Consider the following 20,189-nt stretch of genomic DNA (forward strand, 5'->3'; position numbering starts at 1 on the left):
CCTTCTGCTGCCTTTGCTCATTGAGTTTAGTTTTTGCTCACTTACACAGTTTGCAGGGGTAAACAGGATTTAATGTATTCACTGGAAAGTTGCATGTTGTGTACAGTGTGTTTTCCTCCCTCTCCTTTCACTGCCTTGCCTGAGAGAAATTGTGGAATGCTTTTTCTGCCATGCAGAGTGCATGCTCTCGCGGTTCATGGTGTGCTCTCTTGTGGCTGAGAGGCCACCTCTCTATTACGAACCTGAAGAGAAAAATTGGCAAAACGTAAGTGCCATGGGATTTCGCTAGAGTAATTACCCTAGTATTCAATATTAATGAGCAATTAGAGCACTGTCCATGAAGCAGTCCGCTGATCCTACAGCTCAAACGATGACAGTCCTGTGGCTTTGCCATTAAGAGCTTAACTATTTGTCTAAGTGGGAAAGCCCTGGGACTGTTGTGGTTACTGCTGCTGTATCACAGGACTGCTCTCAGTCTGTCACTGAACCATAGCAAGCAGGCTCGCTGTGATATAGCATATTTCTCATCATTGCTTAAGGGAAGGCAGGCCAGGGGAGCCAAAGTCTAATCCTCCACTAGTGTTATTTGGAGAGAAGGGAGAAATTCCTCCTGTTTTAAAAAAAGAATATTTAGTCATTTTTAAAAATGATTCTAGATATCAGGTGGGATTTTCAAAAGTGCCCGAGTGACTACACAGCACATGCATTCCTAAGTCAATTTGGATACGTCTACAAGGCAAAAAAAGACCTGCGGCGGTGTCTCAGAGCCCAGGTGAACTGATTCGGGCTCATGGGGCTTGTGCTGCAGGGTTAAAAATAGCAATGTAGATGTTCCTGCTTGGACTGGACCCCAGGCAGGGAGGTGGGGGGAAAGAGGGGTTCAGAGCCGAGCCTGAATGTCTACCTTGAGGCTACTCTAATTTGTGCCATTGGATATGATTCCCTAGGGAAAATAATTAATTTGAAGGATCCGGGGTTCATAAAAAGATGTGCAAATATCCTCAGCATCATCAAAGTTTTGTTTAGAAGAAAATTGGGGGGAAATTCAAATATTTTTGTAATTTTTTTCTCCTTATTTTCCAGCCAACTGTGCTGATGACACAGCAGCCCAAAAAATCTCAAATCTTCTCAAGGGATCTCAGATACCTTGGCCTGTTTCTTTGCCTCATCCACAGCCACAGGATAGGAATGCAGAAGTTCTTTAGACTCCTAGCTGTTCTCCTGCAACCAGCATTTCTACCAAGCTGTTTTGTTTGTGCCCCAGGCAATAGAACTAGTAAGTAAACAAATAAATAATTTTTGCAATGAAAAATGGCTTTTCAACCAAAACATAAATTTTTGCAGGGAATTTTTGTTTGGTCAAAATTTCAGTTACTCAATTAAAAAAAAACAATTTTTGGTCAGGTTTTCAGTATCAGGATTTTTGTTTCTCTACCTCTCCCTTGTCTTCCTTTATTCTGCTCCTCTGAATTGGGGGAAAAGTGATGGAAAACCCTCAACATTTAAATATTTCATGATGTTTTGAAATGAACCAAAATTCGTTTTTCTCAAAAAAGAAAAATAAGTCCACAAAAAATGTTGTAACAAAATCAATATTTTTGGTTTCTTTCAAAATTCTGGGCAGAAAATACTTACTATTTTTGACTAGCCTTACCAGATAAAGCTTGGAGAGTAAACAGATAGATTCCATGCCATCAGTGTTCATGGACAGCTCTGTTCAGTTCACACACAGAGTCATCAACTCTGAAAAGAAAGAAATGATATTGAAAGTACAGCAATCACAGATGATGGCAAAAATCAGTTTCCGTGACAACATGACCAGACTGTAGCCTGTTTTTTTAAAAACAAAAACAAAAACAAATGAGGTTTGAAACATACCATGTTGAAATAGATCCAAAAATATATTCACACATAATGTTTTCTCCTATCTTCAGTGCTTAATTGATGCTTGAGTGTGAAATGGAGCACTCACAACAATTGAGTTGTGTGTATTTGACTCTGTGTCATAGAAATATATTTTGATATCAAGGCTACATTTCCTTTTTGCCTGTAGAAAGTCAGCCACCAGGCTGAGGCTGCTCTCTGTTAATTAAACCATGTTCCACTAAAAACCTGCAGTGCAAATACATGTTAGCAGAGCATGTTCTATGTACCGTTCCCTCTCATGTGATAAGCGGTGCATTTCCTCAATGGATGCACATTGCTTACATTTTTAGAGCTATTAAGCTGGGATAATTATGGAACAATCTAGGCAATGTTCAGTAGCCCATGCAGATGCCTGACAGGGCATGTTGTCTCTTAATTAGGAATTTGAATGCCTAATGCTTGTATATTAACTGAAATAATTGGATAGATGTTTTACATTTTCTTCAGTTTTACTGACAACTGAGCAAGGGACTGCACAAATCCACGCATCTTTCTAAACCAGCTCATTTTATTTGCACATTCTAGGTGATCTAATGTGATGGTTAAGTGAGGCTTTTAGGAGAATTGATTCTGACTATTGTGTAAACGTACTTTGTGATGTTTTTTAGTAAGCCTAACATTTTAAATCTGGCATTTTACTGCTTGAAATAGCTGCCATGTTGTATTCAGAATAACTGCCACTCTGCACCCTTTTAGTTACTTGGAATTTAAGTTAAATCATCATCATCGTCATTATTATAATTATTTATTGCTAAGTGCCGACAGTGGGCTCTGCATTTGTAAAAAAAAAAAATAAAAAATACAGAGGTTGCAATCTAAAAGCCTGATCCTGTCAATCTTACTCACACAAGTAATTCTCATTCCCCATTCACGTCTATGGCACTGCTTCCATGAACAAAGGACTACTCACAGAGTAAGGGCTTGCTGGATTGAACTCTAAAGCTCAGATAACAAAAGCAGCTCTGCATGTGTAGGCCCATGCCCCTGCACAGGGCCCTGCTGAAACCAAGCAGGGCTGCTCAGGTTCAGGTCCTAAATAATCTGTCTTATTATTCCTGAGACACAAAATGGATGAGGTAATATCTTTTATTGGAGCAACTTCTATTGGTGAGAGAGACAAGCTCTCGATCTGTTTTGAAACTGAAACCACAGTCCTAACTCTATCAACACTTAGGCTATGTCTACACTGGCAATTGAACGACAAAACTTTTGACTTTCAGAGGTGTTAAAAAAAACAACAACCCTGAAAGACAAAAGTTTTGCTGACGCCAAGTGCCAGCAGGCCCGGCGACAGCAATTCTGGGCCCCAGGGCAGAACAGTCAATGGGCCCCTTAGAAAGGGCTGGCTGAGGTTTTTGGGCGGTGCTGCACGTGCACTGGCTGGTACCCAGCGAGCTGTTGCTGGCTGCACTGCTGGGCGCGCTCTTCCGGCATGGCCAGGGCTTCCACATGCCCGCCCAGCTGCCTTCACCGCCTCCGGTACCACCCCGAATGGGCGGCGGGTATAGAAGGCAGGGGGAGGCTGTGCCTCCCACAACAGCCTTGCGTGGCCCTGCCCATGCTCTGCACCCAGGCCCCTTCCTGCTTCCTGGGCTGTGCTGCAGGGGGCTCTTCCCCCCCATGGCTGGGGCCTCAGATTGGGGATTGGGGGGCTAATGGTGGCCGCCCGGCATTCCAGGGCTGGGGAGCCGTGCCACCCACTCACCCTACTGGCATTCTTTCACCTTCCCGGTGTTCAGGGACTGGAGGGGACCATACCGCCTGCTCACCTGTCCAGAGTTCCAGGGCTGGCGGCACTAGGGGAGGCTGGAGGTGTGTGTGGGGGGGGGGAGGAGGGCGGGTGTCTGGTGGGAGAGGCGGGGCCATGGGCAGCAGGGGTGGTCCGGGCCAGGGGCTAGCCTCCCTGAGCCCGGGGTTCAGCCGCTGCTACTGTGGCAGAGGCAGTAGTCAGGGGCCCCTGGGCCCTTTTAGATCGCCCAGGCCCCTGGGCAAGTGCCCCCTTTCCCTCCCCCTCTACTACCTAAGCAACAGTGTGAACAGCGCTTTGTCAGCAAGAGCGTTCTCCTGCTGACAAGACAAACGCCGCTCGTTGGGGTGGAAGTTTTTTGTCGGCAGGAGAGCAGACAAACAGAAGCTACAATGTGCGACTTTTAGCGGCATGGCTGTAGCAACACAGCCATGTTGCTAAAAGCTGTGTAGTGTAGACATAGCCTTAGACATGTGAGTAGTCCTGAGGATCCTATTCATGTGCATAGAGTTAGATACATTTACAGGATCAGAGCCCAGTCCCACTCCCTTTGACATCAATAGTAAAATTCCCATTGGCGTCAATGGAAGCAAGATTGGGCCCTGTCTAATTAGCTTATTTAATCTCCTCTGCTATATGTGCGAGGAGGGTACCATGCACAGCAGCATATACATTGTTTATATTTAGGATACTTGATAAATATGTGTTTATTCACTACTATTAGTATAAAAGCTCCTTTAAAAGCAACAAATTGCTCTCTATTAGTAATGTGCATAATGACCTATTTCCATAAACATTTTTAGTAAGAGAAATTTGAATGTGAAAAACCCTGCAGACGTTTTATGGAAATTAGACTGTATTGTGCAGAAGTACATCATAGTTGTATTTTGTTGTTTAATATTTTGTTTTGAGAGGTGAATTACTTTCTTCCTGATATATAGTGTGAAAGAGGCAACCTAGTATTGAACAAGGGAAAATGACTCTTAATATGTTTTTCTCTTGCTAATGTTTATTCAATTGATTGATGTAAGTATGTTTTTGCAGAAAATATGCAGGTTATTTATTTATTACATATTCATTAAAAAAATGTGTTGGTCATTTAAAAAAAGCCCCAGAAATCTAGTCATTAGGAAAAAAAATAAAGGGATGTCCTTTATAGTCAAAATGATGGAAACAACCTCTGAATCAGTAGCTATGGTATTGTTTTTCTATTTACCTGATCTATGTATCTCCACGTGATTTCCATACCGAAATACTGGTTAAGTATGCAAAAATGTGTTCATATAATACTGTAGTGAAGTTTAGAGGCTGGTTTAGAAATTTAGCCCCAGGAGTTAAATTTGCTTTAACTATGTGTTTTGGGTTGAAAGGCATGCAAGCATATCAATCAGTATTGTGTATAGCCCAAACAGCAATGCCCTGTGTTATGTACAGTATGTAGACCTTGCAACAGAAGAGTTTTTATATAACTCACTTTAACTTTGTTTGGAGTAAATAAGGTTTTTCTTCTTCACCAAAGGGTTTTTAAATTCTGAAATACTAATGATCCATCCTGCATTCTGTAAAAATAATACACATGGGGTGGGGGGGTCAGATGATCATCATATGCATATAAGCAGTTTCACTGAGATTATGCAAGTAAAGTGGGCAACATTTGATCCTGAATTAGGTTAACAGCATAGCCACACAAACTAGGTAATAGAAGGAAATGCCAATACATCTAATGCTAAAAGACCGAGCAATGTTTCAATGGTGTTCAAATGTTTCACTGGTGTTCAACATTAAATCAAAGGTCTAGATATTAGGAATTCAAGTTCTATTCCAGTAATACTGACAAATTTTGTGAACTTGGGAAGGTCACTTAGGTACAATTTTTAAAGGAATTTAGGCTTCTAAGTCACTTAGGTGCATTTTGAAATTCTTACCTATCTAGCTGTTCCTCCATTCCCCATCTGTATAAATATGGCTGATAATTAGTGTCTGGGGGAAATTTTCAGCTGAACTTCTTTTCAGTGAAAAATGCAGATTCAGTGACACCAATATATTATGCAAGTTTGTACAATTTTCCCAACGTTATTTGTGTTAACAAATTCCAAAAATGTTAAAACAAATCTTTTTGATTTTTTATTTCCAAGTGACTTTTTGTTTCAAAATTTCCTTCAGTTTTATTTTTAAATACATCAGAAATGTTAAACACTCAAAATCAAAATTATTATTGTTGTCTTACTTTTTGATTCACTGAACACTTCAGGGAAAAAATGTTTTTGCTTCAATCCAAACATTATTTTTTATATTTCAGAATTATTATTCACACAGTTCTAATGATAATGCTTGCTCCAGCTTGTAAAACTCTCTGAGATCAATAGATAAAACATGCTACATAAGCTTTCAGCTCTATTGAAGATTAAATATTTGTAATGCTATCAAAGAGAAAAGTATATTATTATATTTCTAATTCTGTGTTACAAAACTGATATGTAGCAGCTATTTTTATTCCTAAAAATGCATTTGGCAATTGAATGTGTTGTATTCATGCATTTGTTTCATTTAAAAATTTGAACTACATAGTTGAGTTGGAGAAATCTTAATTAAAATGGAGATTAATGAGAAGGTGTGTGAAATGTATACATTGTGGACCTGATTCAGTAAAGCTTTAACTTTAAGCATGTGCCACTGATTTCAGTTGCATTGAAGCATACATTTAGGCACATGTTTAAGAGCTCTGCTAAACTGGGGCCTGAATGTAGAGCTGGACATTACTATTACTATGGAGGATTGAACCAAGGACACACCGTTTTTAATCTATAATAAATACAGATGTCTTTAACCCTCCTGATGTGTGGGCTCATGCAAAGTGCTGTTGAATGTCTAATCCTCCCACAGCCAAGCCAGTTGTAGTATCAACCCATATATTGTAGCTCTATCTTTCTCCTATTTTGGTGGGTGGCCAAGCTCCAATTGACATTAATGGTAGCAGGACTGGCCTTTATGAAGGTAGGATTTTCTTTGCTATTTTAATTAGGCATTCATTAAATACATAGAGGCAAGTATCAGTACCCTGCCATCATTATTGCTGCATACTAAACACAGTCAGCAGAAACAAAACCTTAAAAACAGCAATAAAATGAAATCTGATGTGTTGAATTAGTCAAGTGAATTAATGTACATGATCATTTACTTACTGGTAATTTTGCTAAAAGGTAGAGCAGAATGAGCCTGAAAAGTAATTCAAGGGTTTTTTATGTGGGGGTTGTCAAACTGTCTGGAATAGCTCACAACTGTGAGTGCCTACCTTAAGGCAGCCTGTCAGAAAACAGGGGCAGACACCCCAAACTGGTGGTATGTTCTATAGTTAGATTTCACCAACCCAGTTACAAATGTGAACTCCTAGATCACTATACCAGTCTTACCATGGAGTCACAGACAGTCCCCTACTCTCCAGTCTATCTTACCACCCAGACAAACTGAACTTTGTGATGAAAGGTTACTCAAACCTGAAATCACACCACATTAGGTTTCTCCCTGTCCCAGCAGACCAGTCACTCACCCCAGATCAATTGGTACTCCAGATCTTAAGTTACACCAAAGACAAAGCTGGCAGCCAATTTTGTAGTAAATGAACTATAGGTTTATTAGTTAAGAAAAAACAATGAAAGTTATTGAGAGGTTAAAGTGGGTAAAACAGATTAACAGGTAAATCACAGTTTGTAACTCTAATGATATAATAATCTGCCAGTTTCCTAGAAGTCTTTCAGGGCTACCCAGAATAACTCCGGAGATCTCTGTCTTCTCGTTCAGTTATTCTGCCCTGTTAGAATCCAAACAGTCCAGAGAGACAGGATCTTACTTTTAACCCATATTTATATCTTCTCACATAAAACAAGCTGGCAATCTCTCTACCCGCCTGGGCTTTCCCTTTAATAACAGTGAGTGAGGAATGTATTTAGTCTTTTGACCTCAGATCATATACATAATGGCCACTTGCTTTGAAATTAGCATTTTCTGTTAAAGTCCTTAAGTCCTTCATTAGCATTTCATATGATTTCTTGATGGGTAATTTAGTTACAAGATATACATAACATAAATGTATGCTGTTACATTATAACAGGAATAGATAAGTAAGAACAATATAAGTAACGACCCATTAGATTTCATGAAGTTTAAACACAGGACCTATTAGTTTTCATCTGAATACACACGCATACATTAACAATTGTTTTGATCTACACTAATAAAAGTGAATTGACCTGTGGCCCTGGGCTGCTCAGGTTTCCCAGAGTCACAGCAGTAGCTTATGTTGAGTCTAAAAAAGACCCCAAAGAGTAAGAAGACGTTTAAGTTATTAGCATTAGCAAAGGAGAAACTGTTCAGTGCTCAGCACTTCTTCCACTTAACAGAACAAAAGTGAAGTCCTATTAATATAGTCAACTGTGCCATAGTGACTCATCAGATGTTATCTGTTGTTTTATGCTTACTATTTTGTTGAAATAGAATTATAATGTTTTGCTGACAATACTTTTGCATGGCATGCCCTTTTTCCTGAATTATCTACACCCTTCATTTTAATCCTCCTTTATAGTTTAGACACAAATACTTACATTGAGGCCAGAATGAGAAGCCACTCAGTGAGAAAGCATGATTTTCATCAGTTCATGTTGGTACAATAAGTCTGCTTTCCTCATCTCCCCTCCCATGTGAAAAGAATAGGTATTTTTAATAAGAATAAAAAGAGATAATCACTTAATGCAGAATTGTCCATTGCACCCGAAAAGCAAATCCAGTTAAATGGAAATTTACACAAAGAATTATTTATAGGAATCAATCATAATTACATTTAATGCATGCTGCAGCTGTTTATAATTGTGGCTTTCCCAAGGTTATTCTCCTCCCACCCTCCACCCCCACACACACGAAATTTGTTTCTGTGGAAATGCTTAGGAAGAATTATAATTTTCCTGTAACTGTTGTAAGGCAGACTAGATCCTGATTAGTGGATGTCACCAAAAGAAAGAGCAGGCTTTTTTTTTTTTTGGATCTACAAGAGTTTTATAGAAGCTTCATTAGCAACATCTAATAGGAGAAATATTTTCCATGTAATTTTGTTGTCTATTTACTGTTGGCTAAAACAAACTGGAGCCCTTTAACATAAGTTAAAAGGGTAATTTTAGGGAAGGATAATTTCCTGACACTGTGGGCAAAATTGAGAAATGATACATAAAGTGGATTTTTTTAAAAAGCTCTGCTCTAGGTATTATTTTGGGAAAGTTCTGTGGCCTGTGTTGTACAGGAAGTCAGATTAAATTATCACAATGGTCCCTTCTGGCCTTGGAATCTACAAACTTAGACTCCCTAACATTGTGCCAGATCCCCTAATGCTATTTACTCTAGAACTGATTGGAAAATGAATTCTAAACAGTTGTAAGTTTTGACTTTTCATTAGAAAAAAACAACAAAAAATGTTAAAAAGTTTTGATTTGAGGCTGTCTGGTTTTCCAATGAAAGCAAATACTTTCTGCAAAATAAATTTGGTTATCTGACAAACCAATTTTCCATCAAAAAATGTTTTGCCCAGCTCTAATTTATACCCTTTATACTTACATGTAAGGAAGTCTTGCCTTCATCTATAGCATGGGCTGTGGATCACTTGCTAGGATCATCAGGATATAGCTCACTTAATCATTTTCCTGCCATTGGAGGGGCTTCGGGTGTTAATGCACCTCCATCCCTCCTGTCCTCTGCCTGTGACGCACAATAGTTTAGTCTCCTGAGGGCTGTAATACTTTGGTCTAATTCTGGTTTTTGGCTTGTTGTGAGTGTGGCTGGGTGGTGTTTAGTGGCTTGTCACATGCAGGAAGTCAGATTAAATGATCTGGTAGTCCCTTCTGACCTTAAATTCTATGACTCAATGGGTATGTCTACACTGCAGTATAAGCTTAAGGTTAGTGGAACTCAAGTCTGTGGACCCTGGATTAAAGAACCTGGGGCTTGAGCAGCTACATTGATTGTCAACCCTGGGTTAAGAATGTTCTAACTGGGCCCAAGCCTGGGGCTCCAGCATCCACACTGCAGTACACAAACCTGAGTGCAGCCAACCATATCCCATATTTCCTAGCGCCCTCCCAAAATGTGGTTGCTCTAGCCCTTTGTTCATGGTACAGTGTGGAAAAACTTGACTGTTCACCAAATTTGACTCTCCAGAAGACAAAGAAAGTTGGCCTATGTGATCATGGGATACTTCTGATGGACTCTCAAAGCAAGAATCCAGTGGGGCTGTGTCTATACTGCAAAACAATAGGTCTTGAACCCTGGGTTCCTGCTTGACCCAGGTTAGGACCCTCAACCCCCCTGTGGTCCTGTGACCCTGGTTCAGCACGATTTTGGGTAGACAAAAAGGGGTAGGCTTGAGCCTGAGTTTGAATCCTGGCTTATATTGCAGCATAGACAAACTCTATGACTGCAAATCAATCTAATTTACATGCCGAGGAGTCTGAAGAAAGCATAAGTCACTGTATCCCACATTCTGTTATAAATTGCACATTCTCACACATCCTTCCAGCTCTTCAGCCCATAGATTCCATCACATGTGGATAGAGTGACTGTGCTTTTAAGTAGATCTAGGGGAGTCTAGCTGAAGGTGGGCTAAGTTACACTTCATGCATCCCTTCTGAGTTGTGCCCTGTTACTCCAATTTTCGGGTGCCTACGTTAAAGCATCCTGATCGGCACTCTCCAGTGCCCAAATACTACAGATAGGGAAAGTCTAAAGCTCCAGACCTGAACTTTCCTGAGCTTTGAGGATGGGTGAAATTTAAACAACTTTGGAATTTTTTTGGTATGAGTCTATCTCTACTAAATATGCATCTTTGCACTCAGATGTGAAACTGGGTAACAAATCTCAGATGTCCAATTAGGCACTCAAGTTTGAAAATTGGGCTCACTGTCTTTCATCGGTGTCATGAATATCATCACATCATATTGCAAAAAAAAAAAAAAGTAGCAGGATTTGTTTCAATGGTGCACAATAGAATTTTCTGAAAGTAAAGATAGTACACTCCTTGGAGTGGTTTTATTAACTCATTTCTATTTTATTCAGAGGCACTCTACACTGTACATCAGTCAGGAGGAAAGCACTGACACCCTCCTTCTTCTTCTACATATTCCCCGGCACACATGGTTAAACTTTGATGTAGGTTATGAGTTATTCATGGTTAGAGGTTAATCTGGGGTAAAATCCTGACCCCATTGAAATCAATGGGAATTTTACCATTCATTTCAATGGGTGTCAGGCCCTGCCACCCATGAACCCAGGTTCATGGGGGCCCAAGGAAGCCTCTCACACAATCCTCACCCAGCAGCTGGGTGCAGGGTCCCTGAAGCCCAACTGGCACACAAGCCCCACCCTACACTCTGACTGGGAGAGCTCCAAGTCTTCTCTTTGGGCCACAGCCCTTATTCAAGCCAGAGGTGGAAACAGGAAGTTGTCTGTTCAACTGGGCTTCAGCCTGCCATGGACTGCTGGTCTGGTCTGGTTTTTACCTGTTTCTGCCTTCTGATCCTGACCTCCAGCTATCTTGACTCTTGGTTGCTGACTTTTGACCTTTGGTTTTGTTTCTTTATTCTGATCTTCTGGTTTTCTAAGCTGGCCAGATTCCTGGTAATTCACTTCCAGACCCTTGGTGTGCAGCTGATGCTAACCCATAGGCCAAGCTACCCCATCCCTGGCAGTGGGACCAAGATTTCACTCCTGGACTTTTGGAACATATTTCAAATAGATACAGAGAGATTCAAAAGATTCTGGGTAGATTTTTAAAACTACTAAGGCCTAGGTTTATAAAGGTACATAGGCATTGCTGTGCTTCGTGTTGCAATGCCTAACTGACTTAGGAGCCTGATCCTTATTTTCAAAAGGGGGTTAGGAACTTCGGAATTTAAATCCCACCAACCGTCAGTTGGTTTTTGGCTCCTAAGTGTCTAAAAAACCCATTGACAGGAATATAAATCCTACCAAGTGCCTAAATCCCTTTTGAAAATGAAGATCAGGCTCCTAAATCAGTTGGGTATTGCAACAAATGCCTATGTACCTTTATAGATATAGGTCTAAGTGACTTAATAGCACAAATTCCATTGAAAATAATGGAACTTGTGCTCCTAAATAACTCAGGAGGTTTTGAAAATCCCATCCTCTATTTCTATAGTCTTTCAAAACTTTTGGCATAGAAATAGGCTCAGACACTTTCCAGCTCAATCCATTTTCTTTCTATTTGTGCTTTTATTTCCTCCCATGTCACTAGAAGCACAGAGTTTAACTGTACAGCTCTGAGATACAAAATAAATAAATAACCACAGGGAGCAATAATAATGGCAATAAGCCTATAACTGTGATACTCTAGTATTTAACATTCTAGGTCAAACTCTGCCCTGACTTACACTCCATGCAATCCCGCTGAGGGCAATAGGATTTAATGGGGTATAAATCAGGCAGAATGAGGCTATTTTAGTGCAGGTGAAACTGCTGATGTAACTGCCCCATCTTAAAAAGACTTTTGCAAAAAGAAGCAGAGACAAAGCAAGATATATAAAAATTAGCTTGGAAAGTTTTAAAAAAAAATATATTTTTCCTTGTGATATGGGTATGGACTTGCTATTTGATAGGATGGGGTAAATGGAGGGATTCAGTATATCAGTAGCTGTCTAAAATGTCTTACAAAACAAGTGCTTGGGCTGTTTCCATTGACTAGCACTCTACCTGAATTAAAAAATGGTCTGTCTAGTATATCTCTAGATACCAGCTATTAGGAACATTTCTCCTCAGCATCCATGACTGACCAATTTTATAGCAGCATAAGCAATTTAGCATTGACTATAGCTATAGGCAATATGCCTTGAAGAGCTAGGGATAAAATATGTGTAAATACTTAAAGTGCAGTTTATGGGCCTGATTTTGCTGAGTGCTGCCTCCCCTGGTGACAAGCACCGTGCAATGCAATTGATTCTGAGGAGCTGCTCAGCACTAGACTGGTAGAAAAAAATGCCAATTAATTTTTGTGGGATTTTTTTTATTTAAAAAAAAGGTTTCTTCTAAATTTCGTATGCAAATTTTATTTTAATAAAATGCCCAAAGTAAAAAACTGAAACTTTCAGTCTTTTTTTAAAAAACTTCTTTCACATAATAAGTAACTAAAAATAAAATGTTGGGTTTCAGTTAAAAATGTCAACTGAATTGAATATTTCACTTGAAATTTTTCAGTTTGATTGAAAGGCCATTTTTTTTCAAAAAAAGAGAGAGAAATTTCAACCATATCTGCTTGACTCCTATTAGGATTTATGTAATGGATCCATTTGCAGCCAACTGATAGAGTTATTAGATGAATCTCTACTCCCCATTTCCCCCATTCCATTCACCCAGAAGTTGAGATTAAAAACCTATTGTTCCCCCCTCCCCTCCAAATAAGCTTCTGCCACTTAAATTGAGTGCCAGTAGAAGTAGTAGGTTCCTTATCTTCTCTGAGAGCCCACACTATAGGGCAACCTCACATACAGACCTGCATAGCTAATACATTGCATACCTTCTTCTGTGGGGTTCCACATTTTCCCTCTCAATTGAAAGTCAGTCTTTTTTTCCCCTTAGCTCACCAGTCCAGCAAATTCTACTGGAGATGGATCTGCAACTTGTGCTGTGTCCCTTCAGCCTTGTACATCTTCACCAGTATTGAAGTTTCTGCCACTGGAATTTATAGTAGTTGACAAGTTTGTTGATGATCCATGAGGCAGAAAAAACATCCTCTGCTCATTCTTCCACAGCTGCACTGGCTATGCAGGGAGACCAGAAGAAGACAAATTAGCATAGGGCCTACTTCTCCATTGCCCTGCACTTTGTGTAGTAGTTTCTACCTCTGCAAAGAAGGTTTAAAACCTTACCCGAGGGGTCAGCAACCTCTGGCACGTGGCTCGCCAGGGTAAGCACCCTGGCGGGCCGGGCTGGTTTGTTTACCTGCCGCCTCCGCAGGTTCAGCCGATTGTGGCTCCCACTGGCCATGGTTCGCCGCTCCAGGCCAATGGGGGCTGCGGGAAGCGGCGCGGGCCTAGGGATGTGCTGGCCGCGGCTTCCCACTGCCCCTGTTGGCCTGGGATGGCAAACCGTGGCCAGTGGGAGCCACAATCAGCCGAACCTGCGGACGCGGCAGGTAAACAAACCGGCCCGGATTGCCAGGGTGCTTACCCTGGGGAGCTGCGTGCCAGAGGTTGCCAACCCCTGCCTTACCCAATGAAAATGATAACATTTTTGTACCCATTTTGCATTAATTAATTGACTACATACCATGCAGAGCTGTAGAGATTCAGGCCCTTATTGTCAACAAAGTTATGCAAATAGCTATGTCACAGACACACGGGGATATGTTAAGTAAGAAGTGGCCCATTTTATATGGACACTTTTTGACCATTAGCACACTGAATTAACTATTCAAAGAGAATGTTACATTCTGTTCAGAATGTCAAAAATATTGATTTTCAATATTGCAATGTACTCAGAATTCTAAAGGAAGCATCTCCTAAGTGTGTGTGTGGGGCTTGGAAAAATGACTCTCCTTTTAGTGCAACACTATATTTTGAGAATTAAAAAAGAAGAGAGCTGAAGCCAGCTGTCCTATCTTACTGAAAAATGATGCACAATGTTAGAAGGGTCAGATTCCAGAAGCTGATATAGTGAGGCCTTCTACCTGAACAATTGTAGTCCAATATTAAAATGATCGCCTCATTTTACATCAATGGCATTTATGGATTTAGGGTACACATAGGCACATGGCCAAAAATTCATGGACAGGATGCGACCCTAGGTAGAAACTTTTGCTCTCCTGTTTGTAAAAACAGTAGAACAATGGAACAGGCTGCCTAGGGAGGTTGTGGAAGTTCCTTCACTGGAGGTTTTCAAAAGGAGGCTGGATAGCCATCTGTCTTGGATGGTTTAACCACAACAAATCTTGCATCTTGGCAGGGGGCTGGACTAGATGACCCTGGTGGTCCCTTCTCACCCTATGATTTTGTGATTCCTTGGGACCTGCAGATTTCAGCCTACTAGTCCTCCGTGCCCAGAGCTGCAGAGGGGGATTCTTGGGAAACACCTGGAATATGCGATTTAGCCTGCATGTAATTTAGACTTCAACTCCTCTGAGTTACCCAGAACATTTCTAATGCATATGACTCCTGTCACTGGCAAGAATAATGCGTGTTATGTCCTTTATGTCAGCAGTGGTTGATCTGACTGAGTTCTGTAGCAGCATGAGTGTGCATCTGTGTCCGGTGCTAAATAGGGGCCTGAATTTGGCCATGTATTTAGCACTTTTATGAACATTTCAGCTTCACTGGGAAAAGGGCAATTTGCATCTCCCTGTACCAAAAGAGCTGCACTGCAGGGGCATTCATTTCTGGCAGAGATCAGATTGTCTTTGTATTACTGTCCTCCACAGAGATTCTGCCAGGGGTAAGCCTTGCTTGTGGAAGCTGCCTAGTTCATTCCCACAGAAATTTAGGAGAATAGGCTATACCAGTATAAACACCTTTTATACAGTATAAATGCATCCATACTAGGGTGTTTGTACCACATTAACTATTTTGGTTTCTAAACCCATATATTTATAGTGCTACAAAAACTGTGTAGACAAGCCATAAAGATACCCTAGCCACTTCCCTTCCCAAGCCAGCCCGACCCACTTTGGAGGCTGCACTGTTTTGCTTCAGGGTCCTGAGAGAATGGGGATTATGGTGCCTTCAAACACTGTATCTCCCTTCTGGGTGGACCTTCTGCTACTGGGGCCCACAGCAATGGTTAAGCCTAGTGCTGAATCAGTTCCAGTCAGTTTGTTGTCAGGAGTCTAAAGACATGGGCAATGATTCAGATGTTGTGGCTGTCCGTGAAGATTTTCAAATCTTTGACATGTCCCTTCAAAGAACTTGCTGTGTCTGGGAGCTGTCCCCACTGAAGAGCTTGACTTTCTCAACATGTCCTCCTGAAAAAATGTCTAATCCTGGGAGCCTCTACAAAGGATCCCAGCTCATTGGGATGCCCTTATTATCTGAGATGTTGCCCTTTGGGAGAATATCACTCCTCACCCTCACCCTCCAAACTTAAAGGTAAGCATTCACTCAAAGGCCGGCATCCTCAAGGAATTTTAACCCAATATGAAAAAAAAATCTGCCTTGTGCAGGACATTATAAACTTTATAAACAGACTTTTGTTTGAGAGCATCAAGGCATGGTAAATTATTTATTAATTTGCCCGCCCCCCCCCACCCACACACACAAGTAATCCATACCTTGGCAGAGAGAGGTGGTTAAAATTGAGGCACACTGTGTTTATGGGTAAAATTTTTAAAAGCATCTAAGTGATATAGGAGCCTAAGTCCCATTCTTGACAGAGCCAGATTTTCAAATTATTTAGGTGCCCAAAAATACAGAGGGAGTTAGGCACCTAGGTGCTTTTGAAAATCCAACAAGAAGCTTATCTGCATCTCTAGGCACCCAAATATCTTTTAAAAGCTGTCCCTTAGTGCATCCTAGGTCAGTTTGGCATTTTTTTGAAAATGTTGCCTTAAACGACTTGTGTTATGGTATATCTACACAGCAAAAACATAGGCAGTACAGGCCTGGCATAGACCCTGGGTACATGGCTTCCAAGCCCACACTGTTTTTACTGCTACTGTAACCCATGCAAGCTGGATTCAAGCTAGTTTGGGTAGGCTAGCCCATACACAACACTTGCTGTGTAGGCATACTCTTATCACAGGGTGTGTCAGTGGTAGAACAAGAATAGAACCTAGCCATTATGATTCTCAAATCCTTTTTATAACCACTTTTTATAACTATTTGCTTTGGTTAAAGGAATATTTGAGGTAATAGCCTGTAAGACTGAGACTTTTGTGCCTTTGAGGTCTAGGATGGGCAAATCCTGCTCTCCTTACTCATGTATTTCATGTGAGTAAATCAAATAAGATTTGATCTTGAATTTATTTGCAAATGTTCAGCTATAGGAAACAATTTCATACGCAAATTTTGCTGGCAAGTAGAAATGCCCAGTGGAAATTCTTACAAATATGGCATTCTGTAGCTCATCAGTAAAAAGGTTCTAATTCATATTTAATGAGATTATTGCCTTAATAGAAGACAGGTTGCTTTCCCTTAGATATAAAAGATAAACTCTTTGTTTGGTGATGAACTTATTTTTCCTAAGCAGTGAAAGCTGTGCCAAAAAGTCTCTCAGTCTCAGCATATCCAAGACCAAGGCTGGAAGCTATGAGAATTAGCTGCAGGTGCTTAGAGTTTAGAAACTGCTGTAGGGACGAAAGACCAAGGTGTTGGCTCCAGGTTAGTTCTTATGATCAACTATTCTTTTTATCTTCCCATAAGACCACCTCTATCTTTTGTTGGAGAGGGGGAGGAGTAGCAAGGGGGGCCAAAAAAGGAGTTTGAATGTTTTATTTCAAATAGCAGGTAGAATTCCTCAGAAGATGAGCCTGTAGCAATCAGGAAATTCAGATTAAGTGAAGCAGACTTGGGGAGGGAAAGAGAGTGGGGGCATTTATTCATGTAATTTAGAGCATTAACAGTAAACTGAGAAGGCGGTCTGTTCTGTGTTTAGACCTATACAAATTCTGCCCCCTTTTCAACACATTTTTCCCTTTGTTTATCTCCTGAGAGATGCCCACATGTGTACAATACAAAGAAGCAAGTCATAAAAGCACAGGCCTGTCAGCCTCCCTGAGGACCAATTAATGGTGTTCCAAATCTTGTGGGCAGGCAGATAAAAAGGATACAGAGAGAGAAGGAGAGGTAGATGAATACTCAACTAGAGCTAGGCAGGTTTTTTTAGATGTTGGTAGGAACTTCTTTAGGTATTCTTATCTAACTTATTTGGGATTTGGCTTTCTCTCGCTCGCGTCTATGGTCCCCTGGTCATAACAGAAACATAGGGAAAAGTAACACTTCAAAATATCAATTAGGCTTTCATCCAAGCCAATAACAGCATGATTCCAGTTTGGAGAGAGGAGAGAAAAAAGGCCATTTAGAATTTGTCTGTCCCTCCTTTCATATATTGGCAGTTTTATTGATAGGTGCTTGAGTTTATATTACTATTTGTATCTCCAAGCTGGATATTACTCTGAATGCAACGGGCTTTGTAGTGCAACCTTTTACTCCAATCTCACCCCCCTATGAGTCCAAAGGCCTTTGAACAGCAACTGAGTGGTACTTTGAAATCAGGAGTTGAAAGTGTTTGACATGGAAAGGGGAGCATGAAAGTCTTGCTCTTTGAACCTTTTCTTTTCAAAATCTCACAGAAAGTACAGGAAGGACAATAATGGACAGGCTGGGGGCTCACTGGGTGAAGAGGGGATATGTGGTAATGAGGTTTTAAGTGTTTCAGCAGCCGTTCTATCCTTGCTGTTGCCAGTGAATTAAATCTGCCTCAAGAGAGCACTGAAAATTTTAGATAGCTATAGATACTCCCCAATTTAATTAACTGCTTGCTAAACTTCTATAGAGGAAATTGTGCTGATGGAAATGAGAGAGAATGGTCAAAATTATCCTTAGGTTGCGACTTAACCTGAAGTAGATCAATTGTATTTATTTGTTTTGTTTTCTAATTAAACGAAGCCAGATGTTCAGGTAAATACAAGTTATTGCATCAAAGATTGGATTCAGACTTCTCCAGACTCGCTTGCAAGCTCACTGTCTCTAAACTGTTAGGGTCAGAAGGGTGAATTAGTAAACCTGACAGCCGCTAAGATTTGCTTCAGTTGTTTTACCTGAATGTGAGACCACTTAGAAGAGAGAGAGACTTTGATGCCAGGAAACAAAATGTCTAATTTAAGTGCTTAATTATATTTAAGAAAAGAGGATTTACCAGACTAGATTACCAGTCCATGAGATCCAGGATCTTGCCTTTGAGTCTTCAGAGGAAGGCAAGAAAAAAACAAACAAAAACCTGCCATATATGTGCCTTCCCAATAGTACAGTCTTGTACCTGGGAAGAAAATTTCCTTCCCAAACTATATAGCAATCATTTTACACTCTCAAGTATGAAATTTCATCACCATTATCTTAGCTTGGATGACCGTACAGATGTTATTTGGTCATAAAATGTATCCAGCCCTTTTTAAAATCCAGCCACGAGTATCTGATTTGATGACCTCCTGCAGCAGTTAGTTTCACAGGTTGGCTATATTTTGTGAGAGAGATTTCCTTTTATTAGTTATCATTTTAGCCTGGCAAAGACCTGTGATAAGAGAACTAAAAACATTGGTGGGATCAAAGTCATTAAAAGTGAAAATGGAAATACATTAATCAATGAAAATCCCAGATTGCTTTGAAAGGCTTATGAATCAAGAACCATGCTATCTGATAAAATCAGATCGGGGTCAGGTGACACCAGTGCTAGAAGTTTCAGAAGCATTGAACAAGAGGACAAATAAAAAACCTTAGTACTGATACCAGCAGATTATGGATGTGCCTGGGGCAAGTAGGTGTGAAAATATGTACATGTTAACACAACTATTTAATATCATCATAAGGTTTGGGAAGATGCCTGGAGAAATAACATGTTAGTACCAATGTTAAAGAGAAAATGAGACATACAAGACTGTAGTAACTATTGCAGTATTAAACTTAGGAGTCACATTATGAAGGTCTGGGAGAAAATTATTGATAAGAGACTACAAAGAGAAGTTAAGGTCAGTGACAATCAGTCTGGATTCTTGCCAGGCAAATCAACAATGGATGCTATCTTCACATTAAAATTGCTTGTGGAAAAAATATAGAGAAAAGAGGAAAGCCCTACACATAGTATTCATTGATGCTGAGAAAGCTTATGACCATGTTCTGAGAAAAAGTTATTTGACAGAGTATGAGAATGAAACAGATATCTGAACACTATATCAGAGTTTTCCAGGATGTGTATAAGGGTGCTGCTACCACCGTTAGAAGACTGTGGAGAAAATGAACAGTTTCTAGTAAGAGTTGAAGTACATCAAGGCATAGCACTATGCCCCTTTTCATTCTCATGGTCCTGGATGCACTCACAGAAAATATCCAGAGAGTGACACCCTGGTACATGCTTTTTGCAGGTGATGTAGTGCTCAAGTGGGAGAGCAAAGAGGAAGAAGATTTAGTGGGATAGAGGTACATACCTGAAAGAAATGGCATGAAAATCAGCAGAAATAGATCAGAGTATATCAGCTGTAGATTCAACTATATCTTGCAGAAAGACAACAAGCCTGTAAGTCTGAGGGGCCAGCCGCTACCAAAGATGCAGAAGTTCAAGCACCTAGATTCAATAATACAGGATAATGGTGAAGCCAACAATGAATTTAGCAGCAGACCAGGGAAGTCATGGATTAAATGGAAAGAAGCGAGTGGAGTGATCTGCAATGGGAGAATACCTATCAAATTGAAAAGTAAAATCTACAAGACGGTAATCAGGCTTGCATTTTCATATGACTCTGAATGCCGGGCACTGAAGAAGAGCT

The 20,189-nt window shown here is 40.4% G+C and overlaps 1 long non-coding RNA gene across 2 annotated transcripts in view; it reads right to left on the reverse strand.

The window, feature by feature from the left end:
* Positions 1-5,156: 5,156 nt before the first annotated feature.
* The window catches only part of LOC123368751, a 72,398-nt gene continuing 57,365 nt past the window's right edge, over positions 5,157-20,189 (reverse strand). The window contains exons 3-5 of one of the 2 annotated variants that reach the window (XR_006578882.1): positions 13,239-13,482; positions 8,272-8,355; positions 5,157-5,232 (exon numbers count right to left, since the gene is read on the reverse strand). This is a non-coding gene — a long non-coding RNA (uncharacterized LOC123368751). Of the gene's footprint in view, positions 5,233-8,271; positions 8,361-13,238; positions 13,483-20,189 lie in introns of both variants that reach the window. The other variant, XR_006578880.1, reaches the window with a different exon arrangement.

The sequence above is a fragment of the Mauremys mutica genome, chromosome 1 (genome assembly GCF_020497125.1).
Source record: "Mauremys mutica isolate MM-2020 ecotype Southern chromosome 1, ASM2049712v1, whole genome shotgun sequence".
NCBI lineage: Eukaryota > Metazoa > Chordata > Testudines > Geoemydidae > Mauremys > Mauremys mutica.